Below are 20,761 nucleotides of genomic sequence, written 5' to 3'. Positions count from 1 at the left end.
CGCCCAGGCTCGTCTGTGGCCCCGCCCCCTCCTGGTACAGCCGGTCAGGCGCCCGGGGCACTGGCTCCGCCTCGCGTCCTGCGTGCGCACCGAGGTCTCCCCGCCCCCGAAGTTTGGCCAAGCGCTCTCCCTGCGCAGGCGCACCTCTTCGGGGACTATTGCCGACTAGGTAGCTAAATTCTTAGTCCTAGATACCAGGTGGGAACGATCCTTGACCTGTCGGTGTCCTCCGGACATTTGTCGGCCTTCAAACTATGGTCCTCCTACCCTCTGCTCTCCATTGGCTGCCTTAATATTCATGTCCATAAAAGGGGCATTTCCTCAGGAAGTTGCCACTGGGGCAGCTCAAGCTAATGTCCCCGCTACGCATGATCTTATGCACATTCAGATACCTGTTCTCTTCACCACAGGATCGCGATTAAGAGTGCCTCGTCTAAGATGGAGTCTCCTTACTTCAGTTACTTCTGAGGCAGTTTACATCCTTTAGTTCTGAACTTAATGTTCAACTCAGACCCCTCTCAGTCTCTTCCTGCCCTCATAACTGCCGGTACATGCTGGGCATTCCCAAGCTTGAGATTGTCACCTCTCTTCGAGACATGGAGCCAAGGAACCTAAGATGATTTCTGCAGAAGGCCTGCGTGAGCAAACGTGGGATGGTGCTTGCTTCTGCAGGAAAGGGACCTTTATCGATTTCATGTAGAAGTGAGGTATCATGCTTTACAGCCAGTCTCCCTAAAATGTTCTGGCAATCTCTTAGGAAGGAAGGCCAGGCCCTACCTAGACCCAAGATCAAGAGCAGCACACTTCCAAGCCCTTCCCTTTGCATTAGCGTCTCTGAGAGCCAGAACCTTGTGACCTGGGTTAGTCCCTGTTGAGGACCCCAGGCAGGTCCCTCTCCAACTATTTAGAACTACTTTCTGCCGGCCCCATTTTCTGGACAGGCCCTGCCCCCTTCTAACTACTCATTCCTCAAAGTCTAATTCATAATGATTAAAACAAACAAACAAACAAACAAACACAATAACTAAAAATACTGCAACGGTACATGCCTATACCCCAAGCACGGAGGCAGCTGAGGCAGAATGAACACATGAGCCCAGGAACTGGAGGCCAGTTGGGCACTATAACAAGACCCCTATCTTAAAATCAATCAAATAAACAATAAGTAAAAGTTGGGTAAAGTGGTATATAGCTCTGTAACCCAGCACTGAGGAACGGGAGGCTAAGGCAGGAGACTACCCTAATAGAAATCAGAAGTTCCAGGCCCTTTAGAAGAAGGAGGAGGAAGAGGAGGAGGAGGAGGAGGAGAGGGAGAGAGGGAGGGAGGGAGGGAAGGGAGGAAGGAAGAAAGAAAGGAGGGAAGGAAGGAAGGAAGGAAGAAAGGCAGGCTGGAGAGATCCTCAGCAGTTTAGAGCACTGACTGCTCTTCCAGAGGCTCTAGTTCAATTCCCAGCAACCACATGGTGGCTCACAACCCTGTTCTGAAGACAGCTACAGTGTACTCCTATACATAAAATAAATAAATCTTTAGAAGAAGGAGGAGGAGGGAGGAGGGAGGAGGAGGAGGAGGAGGAGGAGGAGGAGGAGGAGGAGAAGAAGAAGAAGAAGAAGAAGAAGAAGAAGAAGAAGAAGAAGAAGAAGAAGAAGAAGAAGAAGAAGAAGAAGAAGAAGAAGAAGAAGAAGAAGTTGTTGTTGTTTCAGGCCAGCCTGGGCTACATAGTGAGACACTGTCTCAAAACCCGGGGCAGTTTTAGCAATTTGAACCCTGTTTCATAAAGGCAAGGGAAAAGGGAGTAAAAAAGCTAGGATGTCAGTTCAGTGGTAGCTAGCGGGTGTGAAGCCCTAGGCTCCGTCCCCAGCATTACAGTGAGACGTAAAACGGTTTCAGTGGCATACGGCAGCAGTCAACATCGCACTCTGCAGGGAAAGACCATACTATAGATGCAATCAATATAAATTAGTAGCGGTTACAGGTAAAAGTGTACGGATGTTGTATTAGGGAACTGAAGGCTGTAGTCTCCACACGTGTAAAATGAATAATAGCTCCTCCCTACCTGAAGGAATGAGCGCTAACTGAGAAAATATACATGAATCGCTTTTGTTGACGGAGGGGCAGATTAGAGGTCTGCCCTTTTCTGCCCAGGTTCATGGTCTCATTGGTTTAAAAAGAAAACATGACTAGAAACAGATGGCCAGCAATCGAAAGTTTGGTTTAGAAAGTGAAAGTTAACACTGAGAAGCATCAGAGGACCGCCCCCCCACACATATCTGCCAAAGTTGGTTTAGTGCTTTTTATCAGTATGGGTGAGACCCACTAGTGTTCTCAACCTGTGGGTCACGACCCATTTAGAACCATCTACAGATTTTTTTTTTTTTTTTTTGAGCTGGGGACCGAACCTAGGGCCTTGCACTTGCTAGGCAAGCGCTCTACCACTGAGCTAAATCCCCAACCCTCACTGAGCTAAATCCCCGACCCTGATTTTTTCACAGAGGTTGCCTAAGACCATCAGAAAACACAGACGTTTACATTAAAGTTTATAACAGTAGAAAAATTACAGTTATGAAGTGGCAGCAATGATAAATTTATGGTTGGGGGTCACCACAACATGAAGCAGAAGTATCAAAGGGTTTCAGCTTTAGGAAGGTTGAGAACCACTGATCTAGTGTAAGAATCTTCTCTCCCTTTGATGCAAAACGGGCCCACAGGTTGCATCGGTCAAGGCAAGAGCAGCTGCTGGGTAAGTCGGGAGTCATCTTTATCCATGCTGCAATGGTACAGACAACAGACAGAGGCATGTTCCCAAAGGGATCAAAACCAGGACTCTAGGGGGATGGGGGAGGGGATAGGGGGTTTATGGATGGGAAACCAGGGAAAGGGGATAACATTTGAAATGCAAATAAATTTTTAAAATATCCAATTAAAAAAACAAACCAGGACTCTTAGCTGGCCATGGCAGTGCACGCCTTTAATTCCAGCACTCAGAGCCAGAAGCAGGCAGATCTCACGGATCTCATTGCAAGTCTCAGGCCACAAGACTACATGTAGAGACCTTGTCTCATCAACAACAAAAGCAAAAAACAAAACACTAGGACTCTTGCACTGAAGACTTCAAACCTCCCCTAGGTACTCTTCCATAAGCCCCACCCCTCATCCAGCACTGCCAGTGTGGCACTTCACCACAATAGAAGTACAGAACTGTACACACTTCCAGACTCTTAGGAAGATTCTCTTGCTCAGATGCACAAAATGAGTGGAGTGACAAGAAAGGAAGGCAAAGATGATCCTCAAATGGAACCCTGGAGAACGGAAGGAAGCCTTGACGGTGGCTTCTGAGGACTGGCTACCTTCTATTTCTGTTGCATAGTGTTTGCGAGCATTTGTTACAGTGTATATTTCTGTCTAGTGTATGCTCGCTTCTCTATGTATATCACATTTCACGGTTGCAACAATTCTAATACTTGACAGGAGTGGGAGAGGAGGTTAATAGAGGTCAGCTTTACCCATTTGTGGGTAACTGGGTAATGTCTGGGAAGGTGTCCCAAAGGCAGCCAAGGGAAATCGGAAGCTCAGATCCAGCCTAAAGAGCTGCCGACACAGGGTGGAGGGGGGCAGCTGAGGGGCAGCAGCACAGCTGCTGGTACAGGAGGTGTCTGCCCACAGGCGCCTGACTGTGCCTCCAGCTGTCCTCCCAAATTCCCACCCTCACAGGTGCTGCTGGAGGTTAAGCAACTGTGAGGGAATCCTTTAACACAGACCGCCATTTTAAGTACCATTTGTCCTAGACATCAGTCCTGCATGTCCAGCAGCTACTATCTCCTTGCCCTTGATCCCTGCCACATACCTCTCCTGTTTAGATATTTAGATACTCTGTCCCTTGTCCCCTTCACCTCAGGGTGCTCAGCAGCCCAGACTAGTGCTCTAGGAGGGGTGGTTTGAGCTCCCAACTCTGAGTTCTTAGACTACCTGGATGGAGTTGGTGTGGTGATCCTGCAGGGCTTGAGTAGAAATCAAGCTGACCTGAGGACCAAGACTGGCTGGTATTTTCCACAGGGCTGTGCCAGCTCCCAGGCAGCCTGGCACTGGCCAAGCAGGCAGTCAGAGTACCTCCTGTGTAGCCCCTTGGAATCTCTCCCTCTACCTCCCTGGCGCCGTGCAATGAGTACTGTGTGTCTGTATGTCTGGCTCTGCTTAGGGGGCCTTCAGCTGCCCCAGCTCTGAGTCTTACTGACATAACTGGACCTGGGCCTGCTCAGGAGAGCGGGGAAGTTTAAGAGCAGGAGAGAAATGGGGAGCTTCTACAGGATGAAATCTGGACTAGAGGATGTCAGCCCTCTTCTGGTGTGTGCTGGCAGGGATGCCAGGCTGCGGCCATCTGCCATCCCTTCCCCACTTTGGATACTTTTTGATAATATAAATATATCTGTATATTTTACCCTAAAAAAAAAAGAGCAGGAGAGAAAACCCCTTGGTTTGAGTGCTTGGATCCGACTCTAGGCCATCTTAGGAGTTGTACCATTTGGACCAAATACCTTTCCTTCTCTGCCTCGGTTTCCCCAACTACAAAACAAGAAACCCCAGTGGCCCTGGCCCCTGGCTTTTACTGCCAGGACTCAGCCTCAGAAAGGCCATATGACTCCCCAAGGTCCAAGATCAACTCACCACCCTGCCTAGGACCCACTGAGCTGGGTCCTTTCAGGGAAACCAATCAGAAAAACCAAGGCCTTGCAGGCAGTGTAGCGTGAACGTTCTTTCTATCCAGTTGTCCTGGACTCGAAGGTAGTGGTTGGGGCCAGAACATACCTGCATCCTTCTCGGTGACTAGTGGAAGATACAGTCCATTTTCCTCCAAGCAGGATGGAAATGGGCAAGTGGGGTGCTGATGTACTGAGGTGCTGGGCTAAGGGACCCTGCCATTGGTTTTCACAAAAGGTGAGGTTTTGGGAGAAGACAGAGAGACACCACGGGACTAGTCATATGCATGCATGTCTATAGTAGTCCAGAGTAGGGCGATATTACCAGTGGGGCGTAGCCCTGAATTCAGGAGGTCCAAGAGTGGAGTGATCTATAGAGCTAGCTTGGACTGGGGTTGCCTATGAGTGAAGGGTACTGAGCACAAGACTGCTGGCTGCTGGCTGCAAAACTGGGCTTCAAAGTGTGGTGGGCTCAGAGGTCCCCACTGTCCTATCCTTACTGCTCTCCAGACCTCCACCCTGTCTGGAAGCCAGCATTGGCAAAGTGGCCTCCTCAGCCGGAAGCTCCAGGAGGGCCTGAAGTTTGAGAAGAGCCAACAGACAGACAGGATGTGGGGCTTTCTGGACTTGAGTCCAAGGTCCAGGTTCTGAGTCAATGCTGTCCTTAGCCAGCTCAGTGGGGTCCACAGATTCATTTTGCTATGAGTGGGGACATTTCCTGGCCAGACACCATCGTTGTGTATCCCAGGCTTGCCTCTCCTAAGCACAATCTGCCAGGCCCCCTGAAGCAAGCCCAGCCCCAGGTTCAACTGCCCAGGCCCCAAGAATGAAAGGTGCACCCGCACAGCTTGCCCCATCCATCCTAAGCAACAGATCCTGAGTTTACCCCTAAAGTCAATTTGGACAAAGAAGAGAAGACAGCAGAAAACGGAGTAATTTGTCCCTGTGTGCCACTGCCCCCATGGGGAATGAGGAGAAACACTGGATGAGGATTGGAGATTGGGGTACCCCTCTAGTAAACCAGTCCTCAGTTAGGGGCAAAAAGATCTGTTTCTAGTGATCCGTGGAGGAATCAGCCAGGACAAGAGCAAGCTCTTGCGAAGAGTTCACATATCCCAGGCTTGGATAGCTTCTGATACACTGTTGCATCGCCTCTTTGCCTTTCTAGTAACATAGTTAACTTTCCTAGGGCTCTGGACCAGCTATGCACAGATCTCTGGCCCTGCTCCCACCTATCCCACAGCTGTGTTTAGGCTGAGCCTAGAGTGCCAGCCTGCTCCTCTCCAGCTGCTGGGGGAACATCTGAACCCTTCCAGTCTGGTGCCAGTCTGACAGGGTGGAGGAGCCCCAGGGAGGCCTATCCCAGCTGTCAGCACCAATGATGGATGAGGGGGTACATCATAGGGAGGCCCAGAAGACCAGGCGCCTTTTCTGCTCCAGGGGGGAGCCCCTGGACTGGCCTCCTGGGGTCTACAAGCAGAGTCTCTGCCCCTCCCAGCTGGGGACCTGAGGAATATCCCGGTAAGGCTGCTTAAAGGCCCAAAGGGTGCTGAGCCTTCCCACTCTCTGGACATCATGGGCATCTGGGTCTTTCCCATTGCCCTCTTCCTGCTCTGCCTGACTTCTGAGAGCCTGCAAGGCGGTGAGGGTGGGCTTCTCAGGAGGGTCCAGGCTGTGCCTGGGGCTGAGATTTGACTAGAACATGAGTTAGCTGACTAGTTTCTGGGGGGTGGGGATGGAATGAATGCAGTTGGTAGTGTTTCCAATATAACCAGAAGTTCAAGATCATTTTTGACCTCATGGCTATATAACTACAGAGCAAGTCTGAGGCTAGACCGGGGTACATAAGCCCTCTCCCAAAAGTTTGAGCTCCAGCTGATCAGGGTTGGGTGGGCATTGGGGTTAGGGAAGCCTGGGCAAGCAGAGAATTCAGATTTTGGGGGCATTGCACTGGAGGCAGATGTAGGTTTGAGTCTTACCTCCTTTCAGTTTCTGAGATCACAGCCCTGAATAATAAGTACCCTTTGCTTCCCTAGGACTTCCCCGACTCCCTCCCAACCTGGGGAAAGGTAAGTGGCCCTCTGGACACTTTTGACCCCAGGGACCTTTGGAGCTTTCTAGATATTCCCTTAGATATTCCCCAGCTCTGAGATTCCAGTTATGAAGGCCAGGGGAGCGAGGAGTCTCCTCCCAGCAGGCAGCAATAGCAATGTCTTCTTGAGGATGTGGAGCTCAGAAACCCATCGTCTTGGGAGAGTTGGGAGGTTTGACCCTGAGAACACAGGGCCCCTGAAGGAGGGGCCTGGAGGGGGCTGGGACGACAGGGAGGAAGGAGGCTCTGGCAGCATCCAAGGGCAGAGTGCTGGAGTGGAACGGGAGGGGGACCAGTGAGCTGAGAGGCTTCAAGACTTTGAGACTGAGCATCATGAAGGGGGCCTATGGAGTTCTAAGGTAGGAGGAGGGATCCTTGAGATTGAATGAAGAGGAGGAGAAGAGGGAACAGGAAGCATCCATAGATGAGGCTGGGGGTGGGGGAGGGCCCTAACACAGTGAATAGGAGAGTGAAGTGTGCTCTGCCCCTCAAATATCCAGGGGTATAACTTGGACACCCCATCCATGCCAGGAAACAATCTTCAGTCCCCCAATCCTAGACTATCCCCGGTTCTGTCCTTATACCTCCTGTGACCAGAGGGGAAACTGAGGCAGAGATTCGGCATCCTGGTTCCCTTCTCAATTCTCCCCACTCAACAGGCCAGATGGCTATGTATGAAACTAAGTCTTCAGAGATAGAAGCAGAGTGGACCGGAGGCTCCTGCCCTGCTGTGTCCCTAAACTAAACCCTCATTTCTCCCCCAGGATACAGCCCCTCCGGTGGCCTGGGAACAGGTGAGATGAAGGGAGAACTCAGGAACCAGGGCCAGGACACTCTGGTCTCTCTCCCCAACAAAGGAGGGCAAGACAGCAGCAGAGAAAGAGGATACAGGCAATCAAACATCTCAGACTTGTGGAAAGCTGGGTGTGGTGGTTCACACCAGTAAAACCCCAAACTCAAAACTTGAGGCAGGAAGGTGTCTGAGAGCTCAAGTGAGTGAGCCTGGACTACAGAGTGTGAGTTCCAGGCCGGCTTGGGTTACAGAGTAAGACTGTGTTCTATCCCCTCCTCCCAGAGGAAGGTAGGGATATAGTAATGGGCACTGGGTACTGGGTAGATACCCATTCTTCTTCACGTGGTTTGATCTAAGCATAGTCCCAGAAAGTGGGGCGACCCACTGATGAGAATGACTATGTAAGTAATGGGTAGTTCTGAGGAGACCCTCAGCCTGGTACCCCTAGCTACTCACATGCTTTCTTTCTCCCCCAGCCTTTGGAGGAGATGCTAAACCTCAAAAGTCAGGTGAGCTCTACCAGCCTAGCTCTCCACCTTTCTGTCTCTCTTCCTCACACTCTCCCCTCCCTAACCAGGACTCAGGAACCCCCGGCGAGCATCAGATGGTGGGAGGATGTCAGCATCTGAGATCTTCTCTTGTCTCTGAGGCAAACTGGTGGCTGAGGAGACATTTAAGATATTTTGTTTCGGGGTTGGGGATTTAGCTCAGTGGTAGAGCGCTTGCCTAGGAAGCGCAAGACCCTGGGTTCCGTCCCCAGCTCCGAAAACAAAAGAAAAGGAAAAAAAAAGATATTTTGTTTCTAGTTTAATCTCAGGGAAGAATTTCAAGGCTCCCACACCCCCACTTCAGCTGGGACCCCCACACTTCCTCAACTCTGCTCTTTTTCTCCTCACAGGCTCTCTAAGTCAAAATGGCTATGGAACAGGTAGAAGTGGGGCTGCCATGGGGAGAAAGAAATCAAGGGTTGTCCTTAGGAAGAGGGAATCCTGTGACCTTCAGTTGACCTTCATCTCTTTCTCAGGTGTTGGAGGCGGTATGGAACCCCCAAAGCCAGGTGAGCCCTCCTCAGCTGCTGCCTGTTCTCCCCACCTCTGCAGCCTCCCTGTATATCCTGGAGACCTTCCCTGCCTCTGCCCCTCCCCCCCAAAAAATGTGCCTCCCTGACAACCCTACCCTGTCTCTGTGGTGTTTGGTAATGGCCTTGCTCTAGAAGCAGGAACTTTCCCAAGTAGAGCATACTATTTCTGAGGTGTAGGAAAATGGGGGTGTTCCTGTTTGGGGGTACGGTGCCACTAGGTTAATTCCCCTGAGCCTCAAGAAGATAGACCTGCTGGCTTAGGGAAGGCAGACAGGAGGCATGGCGGCCTCTGGCGTCAGATGTAGGAAGGGGAGAACGGGGCACCCTGTCTCACCACTGCTTTAGCTGGGCCCCAGACACCACCTTAGTTCACAATAGATACAGAACAGAGAGCCCAGGAGGAGGCTTGGTCCCAGGGGTTCCATCATCTGCCTCCTCTCTCTCCTCAGGCTTTGGAGGGGCTGTGAAGCCCCAGAAATCAGGTGAGAGCTGTCTCCATGCCTGTCCCTCTCTCAGCCTGGTGCCCCCACACCCCTTTATTCTTCTTCCTGGCTCTTTATCCTAGGATATGGACTTGGGCTGAGAGTCTTTCCAGGAGTGGGAGCTCAGCCAGGTAAGGACCACTGGGTACAAAAGGAAAGACGCTGGTTCTGGACAATGGCAGGGCTTGGCTTTCTACCAGCCCGGGCCTGGAAGGGGAGAAACTCTCAGAGCTGGGGGCTTGAGGTTCCTCCCTACTCATGTCTTAGCTCCATCTCTTTCCCATGGCTCCCTGTGTCCCTCAAATATGCCCACCCATGCCCCGCAGCCTTCTCCCCAGGATTTAATGGCAGGAATGGCTTGGGCATCAGTGCATCCCCTAAGGCAGGAAGTTTGCCAGGTGAGAGTTACTGAGCAGGGATTGTGGGGGAGCAGGGGTGTGAAGAGGACAGGAAGTCAATCTTGTTATGTCTCTCTCTGGCCAGGAGGGGGCACGAAACCTCAGAAACCAGGTGCCTTCTTCTGCACCAGTTCTGTGTGTTTGTTTGTTTGTTTGTTTGTTTCCTCCCTGTGATGCTGTATCCTCAGCTCAGCTCTGTCATCTCTAGGTTCCAGCTCTCCTTGTCCCAGCTCTGTCTGTGCTTTAGCCCCCAAGAACAGGTCCCTTCACTGGCTGCCTTGAGAAGTAGTGTCCAGTCTAGGGATGGTTTCCTGAGCTGATCTTTTAGTTCCCTAAGAGAACTGCAGAGGGCTTCGGACACAAATGTCTGGGGTAGGGATACCACAAGAGTGGTCTAGCCTCATACCAGCCAGGCTGTAATCTCTGCCTCTTTCTACTCACAGCCCCTGCACCTCAGAATGGCCATGGAGCAGGTAAAGGAAGGAATGGAAGGGGTTGGGGTGTTTAGGCTGGGGCTCTGGGGAGCTCTCAGTTCCTCATCTGCTCCCTATGTCTTTCTCAGGTACCAGCGAGGGCATGAAACCTCCGAAGCCAGGTGAGGTCTGCCCTGTGCCAGTGCCCGTGGGCAGCCCACTCACCCCACATAGCCTGGACTCCCTTACGCCTTTCTGCTGTCTCCCAGGGTTCAGCAATGGGAACGGAATAGGAGCTGGGGCCTTCCCAGGAGTTGGAGCCCAGCCAGGTGAGGGAGCCAGGGAACTGGGGCTCTGGAGATGAGGGTAAGGGATAATTGAGGGGAAATCAGGAAATCATGGATTAAGAGAGCAAAAGCTGACTCCTGGTTCCTGGTGTGGTGCACGTCTTTAATACCAGCGCCTAGGAGGCAGAGGCAGGTGGATCTCTCTGAGTTCTGGGTCAGTCTAATATATGTATGTAGAGAGAGTTTCATGTAAGGTAGGACTGCATAGTGAGACTTTCTCAGTAAATAAACACATAAAGATAAATTGGCGGTGCACACCTTTAATCCCAGCCCTCGAGAGGCAGAGGCAGGCAGATCTCTGAGTCCAAGGCCAGCTTGGTCTACAGCCAGGCTGTAGTTTCAGGATAGCCAAGGCTACCCTGAAAAACTCTGTCCCAAAATAATGGAAAGAGAACAAAAAGGTAAAGGGGTGTGTGTGTGTGTGTGTGTGTGTGTGTGTGTGTGTGTGTGTGTGTGTAAGAAAATACCAAATCCATTAAATTCATGAATAAAATTGTCAAAGAACTTTAAAATAGATTAAAATAAATAAAGTTATGGGATATAGTTTAGTGGGAAGGGCATTCCCCTGGTGTGCATAGAGCCTCAAATTTAACCTCTAGTACTGAAAAGAAAAAGAAACAAGAAAATGGATTTCTTGGACAATAGGAGTAGTAACAGGGTCTGCACAGGGCTCAGTTTCCCTGGGTCTTTCCGCAGGCTTGGGAGCTGGTACGAAGCCTCAGAAGGCAGGTGAGCAGGCCCCTGTCTGTCCCATTGTCCTCTTGGCTGTGTCCCCACCCACCTGAGACCTTCTACTCCCAAGCCCTCCTCAAACCCTCTGCTCACACCCACTTTTCTCCTTAGGATTTGGCAATGGAAACACCTTGGGGGCCCAGCCAGGTAAGCACGGTGAGGGTGGCATGTCTGAGGCCCTGCCTGGGGACCTGGAGCCGGCGTTTCTAGGAGCTCACTCACTTGACCACTCTCTTCCAAGTTCATCCCTCAGCCAGGCCTGAGGTCGAGTCCTATGGACACCATGGAGCCCACGTTCAACTCATACACAGGCTGAGGGCTCACTTTATAGGTCAAGAGCCAAAGCTCCTACAGGGCATGTTGGCTTACACCTGGAATCTCCATCCGGGGGCCAGGGCAGGAGAATCAAGAGTCCCAGGGAGCCATGGCGAATCCCAGACTAGTCTGAATAACGAGGACGAGCTTGGTGGTACAAGTCTGCAAACCTAGCACTTGGGAGGTAGAGACCCTCTTCGCCCTAGGCTGATATGAGTTAGAGGCCCTCAGCTACAAGAAACATTGTCCTGAAAACAAAACAAAGCTAAACATAGTGATAAAGACCTTTAATCCCAGCACACGGAAAAAACAGACATGTGTATGTGAGTTCAAGGACAGCCTATTCTATAAAGAGTTCCAGACCAGTTAAGGGACTACATATAGTGAGACCCTGTCTCAAAAACAAACAAACAAATGAACGAGCGAATGAACATCCAACTGGAAAGGGATTTAAAGCAGAAGAACAGGTCCACGAGCCGAGAGCAAGCTGAGCAGTGGCTTCATGCACCTTAAGGTGCATCCACACAGTTCCTGTGTCAACTCTCTCTTCTCCTAATCAGGTCCTGCAGTTCAGAATGGCTTTGGAGCAGGTAAGGGGTGGGGGTGGGGGAGCAGGGCCAGGGCCAGATGCACAGTGTCCTTGGCAGAGTTTCTGGAAGGGAGCTGCCTCAGAGAGGGGGGCACCCACCTATACATCTCTCTCTTCCAGGCTTTGGAGGGGTTGGAAAAGCCCAGAAGCCAGGTGACACTCTTACTGCATCCACTCTCGTTCATATACAGCTGCACTCCTCCCAGACTCTAATCTCATTCCTTTTCACTGTCTCCCCAGGACTTGGGAACGGAAATGAGCAGGGAGCTGGGACCATCCAGGGAACTGGAGCCCAACCAGGTGAAGCCCGGTGATGTTCCAAGCACCCCTGGATGGGAGTGCTAGTGTGGAGGCCTGAAAGTCTCTCTTTTTCCCCAGGCCTTGGAGGAGGACTGAGACCCCAGAAGCCAGGTGAGACCCACCGGCTTAACCCCACACAGCCAACACTCAGTCAACAAACCACGCCTGCAGCATGGTACTGAGGCTAGATCACAAGAGCCAAGCTGAGCATTCTAGAACAGAAGTAGAAGCTAGGAAGTAGGCTGTGGTCCACTAAAAATTGAAGACTTGAGGAACACTGAAGAGAAGTCCACAGAATGACGCTGTGGGCTCGGGAAATGGCTGAGGGAACAACAAGGCAGGAGAGAGTATTGATGGAAGAGAGGAGGAGGAGGGGGGGATGAGGAGGAGGAGGAAGAGGAAGAAGAAGAGGAGGAAGAGGAGGAGGAAGAAGAGGAGGAATAGTTTTGTTTTGTTTTGTTTTGTTTTGACTGAATGTGATACCCAAAGAAGGACCCAGGCAAGTGGAAGTGGATATGGCCTCCAGAGCTTTAGAGAGGCAAGACCTAAGAAGAAGGTTAAAAGGCCCATTACCACAGACGACAGAACCATCACCTTCTAGAGCATGAACAGAAGAAAGGGACCCAGGAAAACCCAGGAAGAGACCGAGAAGCAGCAGAGGACAGAAGAGGGACAGAAAGTGAGGGACTGCCAAAACCCAGACCTAGGGGAAACAGAAGCTCAGGCATGGCTGCCATATGCAATGAGGGTCTGACTACCCAGAGGCCACTAGGGCATAGAGAAGGTGAGAGGAACCTGACATTCAGAGTCTCTTTCTTTCCCCCTACTAGGCCCTGCACCTCAGAATAACCACCAACCAGGCAGGAGCAGGGCTGGGTTCCTCGGGAGGTCCCAAAATAGGAATGTAGGTCCTTCACCTTGATCTGTCTTTCTTCCAGGCTATGGAGGAGTGAAGTCCCAGAAATCTGGTAAACCCTGTTCTGACCTGTTTCTCTGTCTATCTCTCCTGGAGCCCCCAGCTTCCCTTCCCTCAGTCACACCCTTCTGTGCCCCCAGGATTCGGGAACAGGAGTGGATTTGGCCTGGGAGCCCAGCCAGGTGATGGAGGTGGGCTCTGGGGTGTATTCCCCATGCCTATAACTTGCTTTTCCCTCCTGGGCTTTGAGGGGCAAGGCCAGTCAGGGAGGAGGAGGATTAGGGAAGTCCTCAGGGGCCCTAGATTTTCACCTGGCCTTAAAGTGGGGACTTTGTCCCTTGTTCATCCTTCTCTTTCCCACAGGTCCCCCAGCTCAGAATGGCCATGGAGCAGGTAAAGGAAGGAATGGAAGGGGTTGGGGTGTTTAGGCTGGGGCTCCGGGGAGCTCTCAGTTCCTCATCTGCTCCCTATGTCTTTCTCAGGTACCAGCGAGGGCATGAAACCTCCGAAGCCAGGTGAGGTCTGTCCTGTGCCAGTGCCCATGGGCAGCCCACTCACCCCACATAGCCTGGACTCCCTTACGCCTTTCTGCTGTCTCCCAGGGTTCAGCAATGGGAACGGAATAGGAGCTGGGGCCTTCCCAGGAGTTGGAGCCCAGCCAGGTGAGGGACCCAGGGAACTGGGAGAGGTCAGAGCCAGGGCGCTAGGGTTCTGAGGGAGGCTTTCTTGAGTCCTCCCCGCTCCCCACTTCTCTCTCTTGCAAGCAAAGCCTCGGAAGGCAGGTGAGAGTCACTCCTGCCAGTGACTCTGTCTCCTCCCAAGTTTAGTGCTGGCTCCTTGATGGTCCCCGGGGTTTGGGAATGGAGCTGGACTGGGAGCCCAGCCTGGTGAGATAGGAACCTGAGGGACCCAATCTGGGGTGTCCTGTGCTCCCCTTCCAGGCCACAGAAGGGAAGATTTAGGGGGTTGCCTAGAGCCAGGATTCTAGGTTCCTAGTTTTGTTCGGGAGAGGAGACCTTCCCCTTCTCCTCTGCTGAACCCCAAATCCTATTTTCTCCTTCACACAGGCCTGGTAGCCCAGAATGGAATTGGAGCAGGTAGGGGCAGGGGCCCAGGGGGGACTGGGAGTCTTTTTTTCTTTTTTTTTCCCCTTTTCTTTTCTTTTCTTTTTTTTTTTTTTCCTGGAGCTGGGGACCGAACCCAGGGCCTTGTGCTCGCCAGGCAAGCGCTCTGCCGCTGAGCTAAATCCCCAACCCCGACTGGGAGTCTTTTATATGTGTATGAGGGTGGGGGCTCACCAGCTGTGCATGTCTCCTACAGGTTTCAGAGAGGGCAGGAAACCCCAGAAGCCAGGTGGGCCTTGTCTGCTTTGAGTCTGTCCCTGCCTTAGTTTGGGTTTCTATTACTGTGGTAAAACACCATGACAGGGCTGGAGAGATGGCTCAGTGGTTAAGAGCACTGACTGCTCTTCCAGAGGTCCTGAGTTCAATCCCCAGCAACCACATGGTGGCTCACAACCATCTGTAATGGGATTTGATGCCCTCTTCTGGTGTGTCTGACGACAGCGATGGTGTACTCGTAGACATAAAATAAATAAATGTTCTTTTAAAAAAAAAAAAAAACCAGGGCTGGAGAGATGCCTAAGTAGTTAAGGGCACCGACCTGCTCTTCCAGAGGTCCTGAGTTCAATTCCCAGCAACCACATGGTGGCTCACAACCATCCCTCTTCTGGTGTGTCTGAAGACAGCTACAGTGTGTTCATATAAATAAAATAAATCTTAAAAAACAAAAAAACAAAAAAAACCAAAACGGGGTTGGAGATTTGGCTCAGTGGTAGAGCGCTTGCTAGGCCCTGGGTTCCCCAGCTCTGGGTTCGATCCCCAGCTCCGAAAAAAAGAATAGAAAAAAACAAAACAAAACAAAACACCATGATAAACGTAACGTAGGGAGGGAAGGCTCTATTTAGCCTTCAATGTCCTGATCCCAGTCTTTCATAAAGGGAAGACAGGGCAGGAAAGAGGCAGGCACTGGAGCACAGCCCTTGGAGGCTGTTTATTGGTTTGCTCCTCCTGGCTTCCTCAGCCTGCTTTCTTGTACACAGGACCACAGCACTGTGCACAGTGAGCTGAACCCTTCCACATCAGTCAGCAATCAAGAAAGTGCCCCACAGGCAGGCCAATTCGATGCAGGCATTTTCTCAGTTCAGGGGCCCTCTTCCCAGAAACTCTAGGCTTGTGTCGAGTTGAGAAAAACCAACCAGCAGAGTGCCCTGACCAAGCACTCCTGAATCCACACACACCCTTGCTCCCATCTCTCTGGAAATGCACTGGGAGCTGGGGCCTTTCCTAGAACAGGATCTCAGCCAGGTGAAGACCTGGTGAAGGCCTTAGGCAAAGACAGGCCTCTTGGAGGTCTGGAGCTGGGACCACGCAGGCCTGATTGAGTGGTGGACAGATAGGTGGTCTGTCCTGAGGCTTGGATTCTGTCTTCCTTCATAGACCTGGAAGGGGTATGAAGCCCCCAAGCTGGACACCTAGGAGTCCAGGGGAGGGGAAAGTCTTCTCATTCCCCTGCCTGTCTTGGAGATTACCTCCTCCTGAGGGCCCCATTTCACCCCACTCCCTTTTCTTGCCAGGATATGGGAACGAGAATGGACTGGATGCCCTGCCAGGTGTGGTCTTCTGGGCACGAGTGTTGGGAAACCAGGCAGAGGGAGAGATGGGCTAGGGCAGGTATCAGGAGGACAGGGGGGTGAGGGGCTTTTCTGACACAAGTGTTTCTTGACAGATGTAGGAGTAGGTGGGAAGCTTCGGAAGACAGGTGAGGAGAACCTGTCCTTTCTATCTGTCTCTGTCACCGTCCTTGGTCCTTAAGCTCATGGTAGGAGTGGTTTTCCTGTGCTTGACTCCAAGGAGAAGTCAACCTTAGTTCCTAAGTGGAAAAGTGGAAGGGAGTATATAAATCAGTAGAACTGGTGGGGATCCTGGAGCTGGGGAAGGAGGTAAGGGACGCTAAGGGACCCCTCGCTCTGGCCTCTGCTTCTGTGGTCCACTGATGTCATTTCCCTATCCTCTCACAGCCCCTGCTGCTCGAAATGGCTACCAACAAGGTAGGAGCAGGGTCATGCTTATGAGGCTGAGAGGCAGGGAATGTAGCAGCTCTCACCTGTACCCTGTATTTCTTCCAGGTTATGGAATGGACTTGAAGGCTCAGAAACCAGGTGAGCCCAGCTCTAGCCTGTGTTTCTGCCTGGCCACCAGCCCTACCCTCTTGTCACCTTTTTTAATGTTCCCTCCATCTGTATTCCCAGGATCTTGGAATGGCCATGGCCTTGGAGTCCAGCTGGGTAAGGGAGCTTGTGTCTGGCTCCTCTGTCACTGTCCACTTTCAGGTCAGCAGGGGCAGGTCCAAAGAAGTCTCCAGTTTCTGGCTTGAGTCTTTAAGGAGTCTAAAGTCCCTTCCTCCCTAACTTTAGCTCCACCCAGTTCAGAACGGTAATAAACTGGTACTAGGGGCTGGGGGTGGGGTGGTGGCTGGGAAGGTGGAGAAAAGGAAACAGATGGATGCTCACTCTAGGCCCTATGTGAGGGACCCCATGGCTTCTGCAAAACCAGAAGCAGACTCTTTCTGCCAAATAGACATTGCAGTTCCCGTCAGCTACGGAGCAGGAAGCAGAGCGGAGGTGCAGTAGGCTAGAGGGTAGATAGAGACGGGAAGAAAGGTCTTTAGAGGAGGGGTAACCCCACTTTTCCCCATAGGGTACAGAAATGGGCTGGGGCCTAGAACCTTCCAAGGCCAGGGGCCACGGCCAGGTAAGGGGAACAAGTCAGCTCATGTACAAATGGGAAGGGGCAGGGGCAAGGTGGGGTTCCCTGTCCCCTGCACATCTCAGGACTGGGGGAGGCTGGGCAACTTCTGAAGCCAGGTGAAACCCTTTCTGTCTCTCTTCCTGCTTCCCTTGGTATTCCCACCCCTAATGTCCACCCCGTCCTCATAGTCTTCCTTCCTCCCAGGGTACAGGTTGGGAATCCCACTAGGTGAGTGCTGGGGAGTGTGTGTGTGTATGTGTGTGTATGTGTGTATTTGTGTGTATTTGTGTGTATTTGTGTGTGTATGTGTGTATGTATTTGTGTGTGTATTTGTGTGTGTATGTATTTGTGTGTGTGTATGTGTGTATGCGTGTGTATGTGTGTGTATGTCTGTGTGTGTGTGTGTGTGTGTGTGTGTCTGTGTGTGTGTGTGTGTGTATATGTGTGTGTGTGTGTATGTGTGTGTGTGTGTGTGTGTGTGTGTGTGTGTGTATGTGTGTGTGTGTGTGTGTGTGTGTGTGTGTGTGTGTGTGTGTGTATGTGTGTGTGTGTGTGTGTGTGTGTGTGTGTATTTTTGACCAATTCTTTCTGTCTCCCCCAGGCCTGGGAGTAGGTATGAAACCTCCGAAGGCAGGCAAGTGAGAGACCCCTGCACCTCTGCTTCCTGTCCCTGCCCCTCCCCGCAGCCCCACCTCATCCTTCCCCTCCCTTACCCTCTTTCTTCTCCAGGATACAACCTTGGAAATGGAGTGGCAGCCCAGCCAGGTGAGTGCTCCAGCCAAGTTGAGAGAGGGGTCAGATGGCATGGCCAGGAGGTAGAGGGGTCGGGTGGCTGACAGTAAGACCCTTTTGCCTATGTGAGCTCCCTTATCCCCCTGAGCAGTATGGCCCACTGAAGCTGGGCTGTCTCTCACCTAGTAGATGTCTCCTGAGAATGGTGGGAATGTTCTCGGAGCCACTGCAAACCATGGCTTGTCCTAGTCCAGGTGTCCTGAGAGGCACAGGGCAAGCAGCTACCTGCAGCCAGTTTCTCTCTCTCTCTCTCTCTCTCTCTCTCTCTCTCTCTCTCTCTCTCTCTGTGTGTGTGTCTCTCTCTCTCTCTCTCTCTCTCTCTCTCTCTCTCTCTCTCTCTCTCTCTCTCTCTCTCTCCCTCTCCCTCTCTCTCTCTCTCTCTCTCCCTCTCTCTCTCTCCTCTCTCTCTCTGTCTCTCTCTAATCTAGGTTCCTGCAATGGTGGCATTGCTCCACCACAATTCCTCCCTGGGCCCCCACGACAGTCCCTTCAGATAAAGGAGGTGACTGGATCTTGAAATCTCAGCTCCCACCACCAGTGCAGAATGGTAAATTCCCAGGTCAGTGTGGAGCTTGGGGTAGGCGGTACCAGCAGGCACATGGCTCTGGGAGGGACTGGGCCTGCCTACATATTCTGGTGTCATAGCTGAACTGAAGCTCAGAGAGGCACTGTGTTGGGCTCATTTCTGTGTTCCTTGTTGTAGCACCAACCCCGGCCATTCAGTGGGGACCGAAGCCTCAGAAAGCAGGTATGGATGTCACCAAGTCCTGAATCTCAGAGGGACAAGCCCTCTCTGCCTGTCTCTGAGTATCTGGGCATCCACCACCCTGTTCTCAAGCTGCCTCAGGGACCCTAAAGCCAGGAAGGCCCTCCTACAGTCTACCCTCGAAGTCTCTTGTTGCTAAGGTCTTCCTGAGTTTCTATTCCATGCAAACGGGGCAAGTCCCTGCCTGTTCCTCAAGGTTCCGTAGGTGAAATGTGGCCCCTAAGGAGATCACACGGTCTCTGCCCTCCATCTCTGACCTCTACTCTTCCACAGGTTACCAGCCCTCCAATGGCTATGGAGCTGGAGCACAACTGGGTGAGAAGGCTGTTTCCTCCCCCTCCCCTATATCTCTTTGTCTTCATTCCACCTCCCAAAAGTGGGGAGGGAAAGGCCAGAGTCACGTCTGACCCACCGTCTTCTCTCCCCTCAGGCTTCCATGGTGGCCTCAAGCTGCAGAAAGTTGGTGAGCCCTCCAAAATGGCCATCTGGGCTCAAGCAAGTCTATCTTATGGGCAGACCCTCTGGCCCTCTCTATTTATTCTGGCCCCTTCTGTCTTTGTCGTCCTTTTGTGTTTGTCTGAACAGAATCTCACTACCTAGGCTGGCCTGAAATTCGTAGAGCTCTGCCTGCCTCTGCCCCTCTGCTGCAGAGCACTGGGGCTACAGGCATGTGCCACCGCTGTTCTGTTCCTTATTCACCCAACACCCAGGCCTCCATGATGGTGGCCAGGGCCAGTAGTGACCCTGCCTGACGTGAAGGAAACTGGGAAGAAAGCAGCTTTAGAAGTTGCTGAGAAGGAAAGTCGGGGAGGGCTTCCTGGAGGTGACAGTGGGCAAGTTGAACTTGGGGGTACAAGAGTGGTCAGGGTGAATGTAGCCAAAACTATCACAGCCTTTTTTTTTTAAAACTTTTTTTATATCATCATCATCACCACCACCACCACCACCACCAGGTTTTGTTTTTGGTCTTTTGAGACAGGTTCTCTCTACATAGCCCTGGTGTCTTGGATCTCACTCTGTAGATCAGGCAGGCCTGGAACCCATAGAGGTCTGCCTGCCTCTGCCTCCCGAGTGCTGGGATTGAAGGCGTGTACCACCACACCAGGCCTTTTCACTCTTTTCAAAAATGTATTGTTATGAGTGAGTGGTGAACGTACCTTGACATACATATGGGGCTCGGAGGATAACTTTATGGGGTCATCTCTCTCCACCTTTGTGTGGCTTCTAGAAATCACACTCAGGCTTGCACACCTGGGCTTTACCCATTAGCATCAGCCTCCCAAGTGTTACACGCCTCCAACACCAGGGGGCGCTCTGCCTGTGCAAGCTGAGCTGATCTTTCTGTATTGCCTCGCTTGAGAGCTGGCTACTGGGCTGCCCTGCCCTGGCCCTCCCTGCTTCACTCTCTCTCGTGCAGGTTTCCATTATGGAAATGCAGCTCTGGAAGCTGGAATTTTGCCAGAGACTCTGCAGTCAGGTGCTTGGGGAGGGGACGGGACTGGGGACTGAGATGGCGGACAGGAAGGTCAGGTCAACAGCACTGCCCTCTCTAAACCTTCTCTTTCATCCTCCAGGGTTCCCCATAGCCAATGGCTTTAGTAATGGTGAGTTGGGCTCTGGGTACCAGAAACGATGAGGAAGAGGATGGGTTGTAGTCAAACAGTCGGATAGGAATAACGAGTTGATCCTTTGCAGGACTCAGGGAGGAGACTCTTCTCTATCCTAAAGCGACAGTTCCAACCCTTGAGAGACACGGTAAAATAATAATGATAATAATAATAATAACAACAACAATAACAACAACCACCACCCAGCAAGGGAGGTCAAGAGGGTTCCAAAGTCCAGAGGACTGGGGCTTCCTGAGCACCCAGTTCTGGGGGGATGGTGTACCTACACTAGTTCTCCTCTTGCAGGTCAGGCTGGGGCCTTCCAGCCCTGGGGGGCTGGAGTGAAGCCAGAATATGGATATGCAGGTCTTGGGATCCAGACAGGTAAGTGGGGTATGTGAACAAGGGTGGGTAGGCAGTATCAGGGCCCTGAGTCCAGGCCTAACATACAGCGCTGGGGGATGGGGAGGAGCACATACCCATAGCTAAGGGAATGGCATGAGGGTACCATAAGGCTAAGTGGAGGCCCTGAGCCCAGCCTGAACTCTGCACTGAAGTTTGAAGGAAAAGAAGTCGGAGGATATGTAGTTAATCAACCATAACCCCTCCCTTCCAGGGCCCTATGGGCAGCTGAGGC

At 51.9% G+C, this 20,761-nt stretch overlaps 2 long non-coding RNA genes across 2 annotated transcripts; both read left to right on the top strand.

Annotated features, from left to right (window-relative positions):
- The first annotated feature begins 16,341 nt into the window (after nucleotides 1-16,341).
- On the top strand, nucleotides 16,342-16,963 carry LOC116910428. The gene is made up of 3 exons (XR_004389151.1): nucleotides 16,342-16,370; nucleotides 16,461-16,496; nucleotides 16,909-16,963. It is a non-coding gene; the product is annotated as an uncharacterized LOC116910428 (long non-coding RNA).
- Nucleotides 16,964-17,685: 722 nt separating this feature from the next.
- LOC116910427 lies at nucleotides 17,686-20,122 on the top strand. Its single transcript, XR_004389150.1, has 7 exons — nucleotides 17,686-17,724; nucleotides 18,180-18,310; nucleotides 18,455-18,499; nucleotides 18,791-18,832; nucleotides 18,948-18,980; nucleotides 19,935-19,994; nucleotides 20,092-20,122. It is a non-coding gene; the product is annotated as an uncharacterized LOC116910427 (long non-coding RNA).
- The last annotated feature ends 639 nt before the right edge of the window (nucleotides 20,123-20,761 follow it).

This window comes from Rattus rattus, chromosome 9 (assembly GCF_011064425.1).
Source record: "Rattus rattus isolate New Zealand chromosome 9, Rrattus_CSIRO_v1, whole genome shotgun sequence".
NCBI classification, from domain to species: Eukaryota; Metazoa; Chordata; class Mammalia; order Rodentia; family Muridae; genus Rattus; species Rattus rattus.
The sequence above is the reverse complement of the archived record's forward strand: the minus strand, read 5'-3'. Positions and strand labels throughout refer to the sequence as shown.